General features: G+C 48.0%; 1 protein-coding gene across 2 annotated transcripts in view; it reads left to right on the top strand.

The window, feature by feature from the left end:
• Positions 1 to 13,586, top strand: part of ATP2B2 (ATPase plasma membrane Ca2+ transporting 2) — a 363,982-nt gene that overhangs the window by 78,977 nt on the left and 271,419 nt on the right. For both annotated transcript variants that reach the window (XM_032841666.1, XM_032841665.1), the window contains exon 2: positions 4,132 to 4,176. The gene's annotated coding sequence lies outside the window, so the exon portion shown is untranslated. The remainder of the gene's footprint in view (positions 1 to 4,131; positions 4,177 to 13,586) is intronic.

Genomic DNA, 13,586 nt, shown 5'->3' with positions numbered 1-13,586 from the left:
AGAACCCAGGGCTCCTTCCATATAAGCAGGGCATGGTTTGGGCTTTGGGTGCTAGTGGCACATGAGAAGAGTAGGATCCACGTGCACTGAAGCAATCCTGGAAAGATTACTAGAGGAGGCAGGATATGAGCTAGAAAGTCCAGAACCCCTGGGGAGCTAATGACTTGTGACTTTATTGACTAAACAGAACTATCACTGAGAATCAGATAACACCATAATTGACACCCAATTTGCATAGAGAGAAGTTCTGGCTGGGAAAGACTTCCCACTGGAGTTTGGTCCCTGAATTCACAAAGAGTGGAAGTCCTTGGAGGTGTATTTTCCAGGTACCCTCTTTCGAGAAGCCTCCCCTGGTTGCTACCCCCAGGGGTAGCAAAATGATCCCTCCCCCAAAATTCTCACTCCAGATGTTTTGTAGAATCATTTTGCCCATATTCCAGTCTTTCTTGAAAGTTTTAGTTTAGCCAATGTGAGATCCTCACTAGTTTATAAAAGTTAGAGAGCAGAGCTGGTGGTTTATTCTTCCTTGCATGGTCAGCGTTTTTCAGAAACTCACTGTGTACTAGACATGGTGCTCAGTGTTTTCCCTGCATCCTTTCCATTTTACCTTCACCACTGCCCCTCCCCTGCAGTAGCTATTTCTATCCCCATCTTACAGAAGAAAAAACTGAGGCTTGGGATATTGAAGTGACTTGCTCAAGAAAATGGGCCAGTAAATGATGAAGCAGAAACTTGAATGTGTTTCCCTTTCCTGGTCACTTGTGAAATTGGGCTGACGGAGTCATAGATAATTCTACAGGCGTGTTGCTGTCTTAGGGCAGTGACCCGACAGTGACAGGTCTGTCCTGTCTCTGCAAGGCTGGGGTTGGAGCCCCCACATAGCAGCCGTGTTTCAAGCTCAGCCCCTTCTCAGCTTGTTGACCGTAAGAGGATCCAGGGTGTGAAGTGGGGTCACCTGCAATTTAGAAGGGCAGGAGTCGTAGACTGATAGCTGGCATGGTCTTCATGCTCCTATACCTACTACCCCTGTGTCCAGACTCACCCCAGGCCTTCTAGAGTCCTTGTCTCACTTCCCCTCATGTCAGTACAGAATTTTCCATGCTGAGGGGCTGCTGGTTTCCCCACCAATCACTCTCCATCTCAGTCATTCACCTTTATTTATGGACAGAAAAAACTTAGATGCAGAGTTCATACCTGTTGTCAGTGTGGATGAAATTTTAACAGTGTTTATACCGAAGAACCATTCTCCCTGAGGTTCTGGTTTGGGCCAGGGGATGGGGTCGGTCTCCTTTCTTCCGTAATTAAAAATTCACCAGCAAGGACAGATTGCTCATCAATCTTTCATCTCAACAGTCTCTGTTGGAGAAGACGGGGGCACCACTGATGAGGCATGACTGGCTGCCCAGAGCTCCAGACCTTGCTACAATGTGCATGAGTTCAGGGCCTTGGGTGGGAAGCAGGTGGGTCCAGCTGAGCCTGGGGTGAAGCTCCTTGAACATCACCAGAAGGATACTGGGCATGACAGGTGGCCAGTCCTAAGCTTTCTGCCTCCTAAGACCTGAGGGCATTGGGGAGAGTCCAACAGAGGGTCAGAAAAGTGAATGTATGGAACAAAATGGTCAGGAGGCCTTGAAATAACAACGGTGCTAGTCGTAGCCATTCAAGATCCTAAAGTTGCTAAGAGTGGATCCCAAATGTTCTCACTTCAAAAAAGAAATGGCAATGATAGGACAGGATATCCAGATATACATGTTACTTACCCCATGGTGGCAATCATTCTGCAGCTTGTAAGTGTATCAAATCAATGTATTATCACCTACAAAATGTTATATGTCAATTATGTCTCAAGCTGGCAATACAGATCTGATACATCCTCCATGTTTTAGCCAAGTGTAAAGTTAATAGAAACTCTCCAGCTTAAAAAACAAAAACAACAACAACAAAAAAACAAGCAAAAACAAACAAAACCTTAATGGGATAATATGTGCGAGGACTTAAGCATAGGGCCAACCTAGAGAAAGCATCCTAGTCCCTGTTGCTAGTTATTTTAATTATTGTCAATGTTGTTGCCTCTGTTCCAGAACTCACCTCCTGTGCTGGTTTAAGACACATTACATAACTTCTCTGGGACTCAACTTCCTCATCTGTAGCGTATGAATTCTAACAGTAGCTGCCTCTGGTAGTTGGGGCAAGGAATAAATGAACTGGGTATCCCTCAGTGTTGTAAAATCACTATTGAGCAAGCCCAGGCTGACATCAGTCTCCTGGCCTGGCCAAGCCCTGGGGTATTCCAGGCCAAGGGGAAGGGATAGCTTGGTGGGCGAACAAAACACTGGCTCTGCCTCTTTGTGGCTTTGTGGCCTGTGCAAGCCCACCCATCTCTTGGACTCAGTTTCTCCATCTGTACGAAGCAGGTGCCAGAGCAGGTGATCTACTGGGTCAGTTCTGGTTTTGGCTTCTGTGAGATCCTGCACATGGCTGCCTCTTGTCAGGCTCAAGTTTTTCCCGAAAGATCTTTAGGGAGGGGCGTTCTCAGGTGGCTACTTCATCTCCATGACTATTCTGTGTCAGCCTCATGCTTGTGGGTTCCCTGCAGCTCTGCTCCTGGATCTCTGTGAACTCTGGGCTGGCTGTGTTTCCAGGAAGGGGGCAGTCTGGCTCCATAGTGAGAGGAATTTGAAGGGTGTTCAGTGGAAGAGAACAGGCAGAGGTGGCAAGAGGACCTCAGGGCGCAGTCCGGGTTCCAGGTTCTGGGGAGGTGGGGTGGCCGAGCAGGGCTCAGTTCAGGTGAGCAGAACAGAGAGATGCCAGCTAATAGTCATTAGGGTGGCACTGAGCCCCTGACACTTGGTAGGACCTGGTTAGCCTTGGCTCAGGGCCTGAAGGATGTGCATCTTGAGGATGAACAGGGTACAGAAAGGCAGGACCATTGTGCTGGACATCTGCCATTTGCCCCTTGAGACAACTCTCCACCCTCTTGCCACTGCCCTGTGCCCTAGGCGATGACCTATAGTCATCAGTGCACTTCCTCCCCTCTCTGGCTTCCTGTTGGCTGTGACCAATGGGGAGCTCTAGCAGGATATAAAGTGAGGGGGGCAGGGTTAGGGTATTTCGTCTCCAGCTGTCTCCCTCAGGATCATCGTGGGGTGGCTGCAGTCCTTGATACCAGGTGACAACTCCTGTCAAGAATGTTCTCTGTGGGGGCACCTGGGTGGCTCAGTGGGTTAAAGCCTCTGCTTTCGGCTCAGGTCATGATCCCAGAGTCCTGGGATCGAGCCCCGCATCGGGCTCTCTGCTCAGCGGGGAGCCTGCTTCTTCCTCTCTCTCTGCCTGCTTCTCTGCCTACTTGTGATCTCTCTCTGTCAAATAAATAAATAAAATCTTTAAAAAAAAAAAAAAGAATGTTCTCTGTGCCTGGGTCTAGAAACCATTCCCACTTCCCATGCCCTAGGGGTGGTGGGAGCAGAATCCCCACGTCTGCTCCCCCCAGGGAAACTGTGCCACTCTTGCCCACTTCCGTGAAGAGGTCCTTTATGAAGCCTTCAGTATCCTGCCTGATTCAGCTCCCCCAGAGCTGCAGAGCAAGGGTACAGGAAAGGGATTCAGGATAGGATGAAGTAGGGCCCCCATCAAAACCATTTCTGGAATCTGATTGCCATCATCTTACCCTTGATTATTCTCAGAGACCAACCTGGCATTCTCCCTCTGAACTTCTGGCTCATGTGTTTAGAGCAGGAGAAGGGAAGGGAGGGGAGGCAGCTACAGCCGATTTGAAAGAGGAGCACACCTGGGTTATGCAGGTCCTGGCTGGCAGCAGACCCCCAGCAGGGACGGCACCATTAAGCACTCACGGGGGCCAGATAGGCTGGGATTAGGGAGCATTTGTGGGCCCGAGCAGGCAGCTGACGTGGCTCCAGCGCATTGCCAGCCTGCTGGCCTGTGGCCCAGAGGTACAGCTGTCCCCAGAGGAGTCAGAAAGCCGGACTTGTGCATGAAATCCCTGTTTCTAAATACTGGGATCAGTTCAAATATTAAATTTTAAACAACCAGATCTGAATCTGGCCACTGGTTTGTGACCTGGAAAATACAAGCCCCTCTGACCTTTCTGATCTTGGTCTTGTTTGCTTGTAGGTTTACCACACCCGGAGTGCAGACTGAGAGCAGCCCAGGAGATAGGTGAGTGTGAGAGCCAAAACCCCAGGTTCACCTGGGGGGACTCAGAGACCCACTCACACCTGGGCACATACTTCAGCACCATTACTGGACCTGGTTTAGCAACATCTGGTTTGCTGACCATGTGTCTTACCACCTCCACTCTCCCCACTCCTATTGCACGTCTGCCCCAGCTCTTCCTAATCCTCTTCCGAGCACCAGAGCTCTGAGCAGTAGCTCCCCAAAAACTGGGAGCTAGCAGTGGAGGGGGAGGGAACCAGAAGCAGAGCTGAAGCTGCAATTTGGGCCTATTTCATAAATGTGACTTCCCCTCCTCCCAGTACCGCACAGGGCTTGCGTGTGACCTCTGTATCTCGGTGGGATATTCTGCCAAAATGCAGGTGTGCCTGGATTAGTACATGGTCTTTTGCCATAAAGAGCAATATTCATGAGTGGGTTACAGGACTATCATATCAGTCCTTCATACATTAGTATCTTTTAATGCCATCTGATTACTTTTTGATTACTGTCTTGCTGGGGTCAGCCACACTGAGGGGTTTTTTGATTTGGGAATTGAGAAGGAGGAGCCCTGCATAGAGGCTGGGGCAGCCTGGGTAGGACCTGGGGCAACAAGGGTCTGGGGGTCTGCCAAGGACATTTCTGGTAGCTTAGTGACTATTTGTGCGGAGCTGGCTCTGGGAGAGCCATCTTTGGCCCCTGTGCTGGGAGGGTGAGTCCTCTGGATACCATGGATACTACTATGATATCCCTGGGAAAGCATGCCCTCAACTCCAGACCATCTGTTTACAAACAAACATTTGGAGACAGAGCCCCTTGCTTGAGGGACTATCTGGGAGTTCTCTGGGACAAGCCAGCTTGATTCCCTGCCAGTGTCCTGGGGCCGTTACTTCCCCAGCAACCTGGGAGAAATCATCCTTCCTCTGGGTGGCTGTATGTGGAGCTGGCTTTACTCCTGGGTGGAATCAGCAGTTGCCCCAGGGTATGATCCGATAGAGTGTGATCAGTAGAGCCCTCCCCACCCAACATCCCCTCCTGCCCACCTGTCACACTGCCCAAATCACCATCTGTGTCACTCGTTGGGAGAGGATGAGGAAGCTTTGGAAGCTTCCACCAAAATGTCAACTGAAGGTTAGTAGTGGTTATTTCCAAATTGCAAGATTATATGCAATTTGAGTTTCCTGTGTTGTCTGTTTTATGTGTCAAGCACATGATATTTTGATGTTCTCCCCATCGCCACCCCCGAATGCTATCTGGGGTAGTCTAGTGACCCATGGTTTCTTATGTTCACTGTAGAAATTATCTGACCAGATTAGCTCTAGCCAGTAGCTGGGCCTCGGGAAATTGGGACGTGGGACAGATACATTTTGACGGAGAGGCAAAAGGTGATGTTGGGAAAGGATTGAGGAGCTGTCAGAGGTGAGCATGGCCTCCTCCTCTTATTCTGCTGCAGTGGTAAGCTAGCGAGCCAAATCATGATTTTTTTTTTTTTTTTTTTTTTTTTTTTTTTTCCAAAAATAAGGTGGACTTGGTTTGTTCCCTCAATTAAAGCCCCACCTTCTTCCCTTTCCTTGCTAAGAAAGCAGGCTCTCACTTGAAGGGCAACTGCATTGAGGCAGGGACGGACGTCACTCTCTTGCATTGACTTTGGCCAGATAACCTAGGTTTTCTTTATTCTTTCTTCCTTTTTTTCTTTTTTTTTAAGATGTCTAAAATTACAACGCAGACTCTAGGGAGCTTTTAATATGTGTGGTCAGAAATTGATAAATTCCCTAAAGTGGCATAACTGACTAGAGAGTTTTAAGAATTTTAAAAAGTTTCCTCTTTCAGAATGTAAGTAACTAGAATTCCACTTCTGGGAAATTTGCCCTGAGGAAATAGCCCAAGATGTATACAAAGATTTATCTACAAGGATGTTTATCATAGCATTATTTACGTTTGTTAAAAAAGAAGAAAACAGGGTGAGTATCCAGCAGCTGGGGGTTGGGGGAGCCCATTTTGACACATGCAGATGGTGGAGGATTCTGGGCAGCCACTGAATACAGTTTGAGATGAATTTTTAATAATCTAAGGAAAATGGTCGTACTTCAGTGGTAAGTGAAAAGACAATTTCCCAAATTCTTCCTGACTATATTAAAAAAAAGTGGGGTAGATAGAAACAAGTAAGCAAGGTAGAGAGCAGAGAGAGAAAGAAGATTGGAGAGACAGATACCAAAGTGCCGGGGGGTGGGGGGCGGCGGGGGTAACAGGCGACCTATTTTCTGCTTTGTGCTTTTCTGCATTTCTAATTTCCCACAGCGGAATGTTCCCTATTTCTCAAAGAGCAGTTACAATTAAGAAAAAATTCTCTAACCCTCACCCCGTGTGTGTGTGTGTGTGTGTGTGTGTGTGTGTGTGTGTGTGTACATTTTGCCAGTCTGCTGTACAGGAAAGATTGTTATATTGTTACTTTTTATTCTGAAGCATTCTTTTCCTTAAAACATTTTTTTAAACCAAAACCAAGGTCAGTGCCACACAGTGTTCTTCCATCCCTTGAACTGTGGGTCTGAGAGCTGGTTTTGGGGGCTGTATTAGTTTATTAAAACAGGCATAACAAAATACCCCAGACAGGATGGCTTAGACGAAGGATGTTAATTGTCTCACAGTTGTGGAGGCCGGAAGTCTGAGATCAAGGTGTTAGCAGGTTTGGTTTCTTTTGTCTCTCTCCTTGGCTAGAAGGCTGCCTCCTCCCTGTGTCCTCATACAGTCAGTCATACCTCTGTCTGTGCTGTGTCCTAATCTCTCCTTTTTTTTGTTGTTAAGGTGAATTTAGTTGTTTGTTTTTTTATAAACATATAATGTACTATTTGTTTCAGGGGTACAGGTCTCTGATTCATCAGTCTTACACACACACAATGCTCACCACAACACTTACCCTGCCCAATGTCCATCACCCAGTCACCGCATCCCTCCCATCCCCCTCCACTCCAATAACGCTCAAGTTTGTTTCCTGAGATTGGGTCTCTTATGGTTTCTCTTTCTCTCTGGTTTTGTCTTATTTCATTTTTTTCTTCTTTTCCTCTACGATCCTCTCTCTTATTTCTCAAATTCCACATATCAGTGAGATCATATGATAATTGTCTTTCTCTGACTGAGGTATTTCACTTAGCATAATACCCTCTGGTTCCATCCATGTCATTGCAAATGGCAAGATCTTATTTTTTCGATGGCTGAGTGATATTACACACACACACACACACACACACACACACACACACCTTCTTTATCCATTCATCTGTAGATGAGCATTGGGCTCTTTCCATAGCTTGGCTGTTGTGGAGATTGCTGCTCTAAACATGAGGGTGCATGTGCCCCTTCAGATCACTGCATTTGTATCTTTGGGGTAAATACCCAGTAGTGTGATTGCTGCACATAAAGTAGCTCTATTTTCAACTTTTTGAGGAAACTCCATACTGTTTTCCCAATCTCCCCTTCTTAAAAGGATACCAGTCTATTGGAGTAGGACCTTGCCCTAAAGACCTCATTTACCATAATTACCTCTTTGGAGACACTCTCTCCAAACTCTCTCATGTTCTGAGATCCTGAGTGTTAGGACTGCAACATGAATTGGGGAGGGGGGTCCACACTTCAGCCTATAACAGGGACAGTCTCTTCCCAGTGACCGTGGCCAGTATTTTGCATAGCACAGAGCTTGAAGCTCGAGTGGAAGCAGGGATATTGATGGAGAAGACATTGTCCCTGCCTTTAGGAGTTCCTCAGGGAGGCATGATGCAGACACTGAATGCAAGCCCCTCACTTCTCCAGCAAGATCCAGCAGCAATGGTAGGACCGTTCCTGGTTGTGTCCAGCCACCACAGATTGGCTGCTCAAGGTCAAGGCAAAAGAAAGAGTTGAACATACAAAAAGATAATTTTATTAGGAAATTTTCAAGCACATCTACCATAGTGAGAATCAGCAAGTGAGCTATGAACAATCAAATCATTCAAATGGACTTCTGGACACTAAAACTCTAAGAATCAACTCAAAGGTGAAACTGATTTATCAAATCAATGGTGGAGAAAAGGAATAGGTGGGCAAGTTGGGTGTGGAAGGTTGTGGGTGTTGAGTTTAGTAGACACAATGATTATTAGATTGGAGAGTAGTGTGAAAGCTGGGGAGAGGCTGAGGTAGGCATCCGATGGCAGGCACCTTAGATTTAAGTGGAAGGTAGTAGGGAGCTACAGCAGGCTCTGGAGCAAAGGTGGAGCAGAATGAGAACAGAAGTTAAGAGAGACTGCAACAGAAAATCTAGTTAGGCAGTCTTTGCTGAAGTGCTGGGATGAGGGTCTCAATGTAAGTTCTGGAAGCAGAGCTGCAGAGGAAGACTTGGGAAGATGTTTGTACTACTTCATTTTTCTGGGCCTTTTTCCATGCCCTTCTCTCTGTTTCATTTCCAGCATGGCAAGCTCTTAAGCATTGCATTCATGGAACCCCTCTACGCTGAAGCTTATATTAACCTCCAGACAGAGACTTCTTCTTGGGCTTAGCTGCCCATTAGAGCACTGACATAGCCTGTCATGGGGATCTGCACCTCTCCCTGTTCACTGCCAAGCTTCACTGGGTTAAGAATTGCGTGCTCAGCGAGTGTGGGTGGGGTAAGATTGATGACAGAGTCAATGATTGGATGTAAGCTGCATAAGTAGTTGGAGCTTAAGAGATTCAAAAGTGATTCCAAGGTGAGTCTGTAAAATTTTACAAATTATCAAGTTCCTATCATGAGTGTGGCACTGGTGAGAGAGGAGTGACTTGGTCCCCACCCTCATGGAGCTTACAGCCTAAAGTGGGTAACAAAATAGTAGTGATAAAATGATGAATGCTGTGAAGCCCCCAGTCTGCTAGGAGAGCCTGAGGGTGGGGGAGGAGTGGCAGAATCGAGGTGGGCTTCCTGGAGCAGGTGCTTATTTGAGGTGAAAATTGGAGGATTTATGAGGATGCAAATGTCTGAGCAGGTCATAGAAGTTAGGTGATGGACCAAGATGAAAGTGAGGTAAAGGGAAGCCCAAATAAGGAGAAAAGAGATTCCTGCAAAGGCATCACCTATGCAGAGATCCTGCGGTGAGGGAGAAGCTTTAGAAACGCAGAAGCCAAGCATGCCTAGAACATAGAGACCAAGGGGGCTACTGGTGAGATGAGAGGTGAAGGTCAGAGGACAGCATCATAAGGCCACCATTGTCAAAAAGATTTTGGACTGTACTCTAAGAACATCAGGAATTCACCAGAGGCTTTTAGTCAGGGAGCAATGTGAACAGATCTATGTTTTTAAAAGACTGCTCTGGCTGGAGCTATGCTGAGTATGGATGGCTAGGAGCAGGAGGGGGATCAGTGGGAGGCTGATGCAGTTGTCCAGGCAAGAAACGGTGGTCACCTTGCCTCGATGGTGGCTGTGGATGATGAGAAGTAGATAGAAGAGAATGACTCTCAAGATGTGGACAAGAAGAGAGAGCAAGGATGACTCCAGGCGTGGATTTAAGCAAGGGCAGAGAGGACATTTGCAGAGATATTTGGGGTTGTTTTTGCCACACTGTCACCCCACACTGAGCTCCAGCAGTCCAACTGCCAGTCCTTCAATGGGGTTGTCACTCACAGTGACACCAGCATATAGGCCAGCAGTGATGGCAGGACCTCAAAGACCAGAGAGGAGAAGGGGCTGCCTGCTCTAGGCCCAGAGGCCAAACTGGGACCTAGGACTGTGCCCAGCATCCTGGAGTTGTTGGGGGAGAATGGTTGATTAAGAAAATCTGACCCACAAAGCAGAAAAACTGGGTTTAGCATTTTCCTCTGACTCAGCAAAATCTCTTCTCTCAGCACCTTTTGTAGGAGACTGAAAATCCACAATTATTCCTAGATATCCCCTCAGTATTGATTCTTTATTCCTTGTCCAAAAGTCCTGGGACTTCCTTCCCTGATTGATGTTAACACTGGAGTAAAACTAACTTATACTGGAGCAGCCTTCTCCCATCTGCCTCTCAGGGGACCCTCATGGTGATGCTGGAACACAGGCCAGGAGGTATTAGTATTCTTCCCATTCCACAGATAACAAAACTGAGGCTCAGGGAGAGGATGCCACTTGCCCAAAGTCACACAACTCAGAAATGGGAGAGACAGAACCAAAACCCAAATTAGGAGAGTCTGCCTTCAGTGCATTTTTCTCAATTGTGTTTTTTGTCTTTAGTCTCATGGTAACTTTTGAAATAAATGACCTGGCACATTTTGCTTTTAGAGCATCTGTTTGTTGCCTGCTAATAAAACCTTCATTTTTTCCTTTTGCTCAAACTGTTTGAACTGTACAACCCTGTTGTAATTCCTTCCACATCTATGTAAATAAATCCTTGTAAGAGCCAGGGGCAAAGCAAAAGATTTGGAGACAGCAGATCATCAGTGTGAGAACTTTTCCAGCAGCTGGCCAGCAAGCAGTGGGCGGTGAGGTCTGGGAGGCTGGTGAGGGGCTAGATCATGAGGACTTTGCCTTAATTCCAGGTGGGATGGGGCATGTGAGATTTTGAGGTGGGGACTCAGGGGAGGGGCACTGACTTGCACATGAATAGAAAGCCCTTGGTTGCTTTGCAGAGGGGAGACTGCATGGCATAAGGGTGGAACCGGGAGACTGGAGTATTTCAGGTGAGAGATGGTGGTGGCCGTGGAAGTGGGGAGAAGTGGCCCCATTCTGAATGGATGCCTCCTGGGGTGTGTTTTGACATCAGTTTTGGTGCTGAAATTTAACTCTGATCCTAACCACCCAGAGTTAGCACAGACCCCACAAGTTAAAGGACACAGTTCCCAACAAGATTGCCCCAGCTTCAGATGCCAACCACAAGTGGGGTCCTCAAGCTAACACACTTCTGATGGGCTGGCTATAAATTTGGGGGCTCCTGTAGCCCTCTCTGGCTGGAAAATTCACTAGGATGACTCACAGAACTCAGGAAAGCACTCTACTTGCATTTACAGTTTTATTATAAAGGCTATAGATCAGGACCACCCAAATAAAGGGATACATAGGGCGAGGTCTTGCAGGGTCCCACCAAAGACCTGTCTGCTCTCCTGGCACATTGATTGTTGACCGACCAGGAAGCCTCACTGAGCTCCAGTGTTGAGAGCTTTTACTGGGATTTCATTATGTTGGCATGATTGGCTGATTGCTTAGCCACATGACTAAAGTCAGTCTCCATCCTCCCTCCCCTGGCTCAGAGCCCCAATCCTCTAATGACGGCTAATGATCTTTATGGTGACTAGCACCCATCCTGATTCAGCCTACTAGCATAAACTCAGATGTAGTCCCAGGGGCTCATGAACAACAAAAGACACCCCCATCACTAGGGAAATTTTTAAGGATTTACAGTCTCCCTTCTAGGAACCAGAGACAAAATTCAGTCATAGTCTTTATTATAAACAGGGTAGATGCTATTGCCCTTTACTGAGACTAGCCGAAGACTAGAGGCCGGGGTGTGGGCTGGGCTAGTAGGTCTGGTTGGGGAAATGAAGGGTAATGTTTTGGACATATTGACTTTGAGATGTTCATTAGACATCCAGGTGTGGAGTTGGCAGTTGGATCTGAGTTTGGAGCTGAGGGAAAGATCAGTATGTAAATCATATTTGAAGCCTCAGGATTAAATGAGATAACCCAAGGAGTGAGTATAGTTGGGGAGAGAAGAGCAGAGCTCTGTGTTTGGAACAGTTACAGCTGGGGGCATGGTGGGGTGGGATGTTGGGGGTAGTGCTCACAAAGGAGGCAGAGGATGAGTGGTCTGAGAGGCAGGAGAGCCCTGGGTTCCCAGGCAGGTGTTTCACAAGGAGGGGAGAAAAAGTCAGTGCTAAACACAGCAAGTCAAGGAAGAGGAGGACCAAGAAAAGGCCATGGGACTTGGCAAGATGGGGGCTGCAATGACCTTGAGCTGAGTGGCTTCAGAGGAGGGGAGGTAACAGTAGGTGCCTGGCGGGGCATGGTGGGGGGAAGTAAGGTGGGAATGGTTAGTGAGGAAATGCAGACAGAGGGCAGCCCCCCCAACCACCCAGGGACTGCAGGGCCTGTGGGGTTATGATGGGAGCTGTCACCGCACAGCTGGCAGCCAGAGGGAGTGGTCCAGTGCCAGCTATGTCCCTACTTCAGGATTATCTGGCAACTCAGAGTGTGGCTGGAGAGAAGACACAGAAGTGACTACCCACACTGTACAACAGAGAAAGAAAAGTGGAATGTGGCATGACAGAGGTGTAGAGCCAGGAGAAATCACTGCTGATGGGGGGCGATCAGGACAGGTAAGCATAACAACAAGGCATTTTTGTGGGGGTCTGCCCTCATGTGCCTGGGGACCTGCTGACCCCTTGAATTGTGTTCTTGAATTTAATTCTCACAGTACTGGTATTGTCCTCATTTTACAGACAAGGAAACTGAGGCGTATAGGGGATGAGTCACTTATCCAAGGTCACAGTCTTGGAAATTGCCAGAGATAGAAGTTAAGGCAGACTGTAACAGATTTTTACAGGTAAAGGTAAAATGTGAACAGGGGGATAGGCTTAAATGAGAACACAGAGACAAAAAAAGTCTCATTGAGTTGGGGGTGGGGGGTACTGTCAGACTCATTTGGAACAAGAATGGGACAGGTCCTAAGTCCTGTCTAAGTCACTCAAGAAAGGGACCCAGTCCTCTTGAATGCCATTCTGCTCAGGTCACTGGCAGTGTGGCCTCCAACATGCTCCTAACCCCTCAGGCTGTCTTCTTCAGTAAGAGGAGGGTAACACGTCTCCACTGGGGTCAGGGCATGGGTGTGAGGGCTGGCAGGCTGAGTCAGGGAGAGCCTGGGAGGAGAAGGGGGTGGGGGCTGGCCTCTGGTGATGTGTGGGGATCGCCTGTGGGCCAGGAGACAGGTGTGGATCCCACACACCCCAGCCTGCCCCTCAGCCACCCTTCTCCACCCCCTACCATCCCCTCACCCAGGGCAGAAGTGTGCCTCCACTGGCTGTTCTTATCACCCCTGGTCTGTAGAACAGGAGCAGCGGGTCCTGCCCACCCCTGCCAGAGCACACAGTCATGACGTAAAGCAGCATCTGGGGAGAAAGCACTTAGCAGAAATGCCCAGAAGAAAGTAGCATCATTCAGAAGTAGACAGGAGCCACCAATTTCAAGAGAAAGGCGGATAAAGTAAGAAGAAGGCTTTCTGAGGTGGGATTTGGCAGCTGTTCGATTCCGAAATGTCTCTGCTCTGTCGACGTAAGCCTGTGAGCCCATGGGTGCTCCTTTCCTACGTGAAATGGGCACATCCTGGCTGATTTGGACTGCATGCCACCTGCTGAGGACAGCCCTGGGAGGCCAGCCTGGTGGGATGTGCTTCCAAAACATTTTGTGATCACGGAGGGAGCTTTCCACCTAGTCCCCCCAACAGTGT

Source organism: Lontra canadensis, unplaced genomic scaffold (genome assembly GCF_010015895.1).
Source record: "Lontra canadensis isolate GAN:19392208 unplaced genomic scaffold, GSC_riverotter_1.0 scaffold124, whole genome shotgun sequence".
In the NCBI taxonomy this organism is placed as follows: Eukaryota; Metazoa; Chordata; class Mammalia; order Carnivora; family Mustelidae; genus Lontra; species Lontra canadensis.
This window is presented reverse-complemented; position numbering and strand designations above follow the sequence as displayed.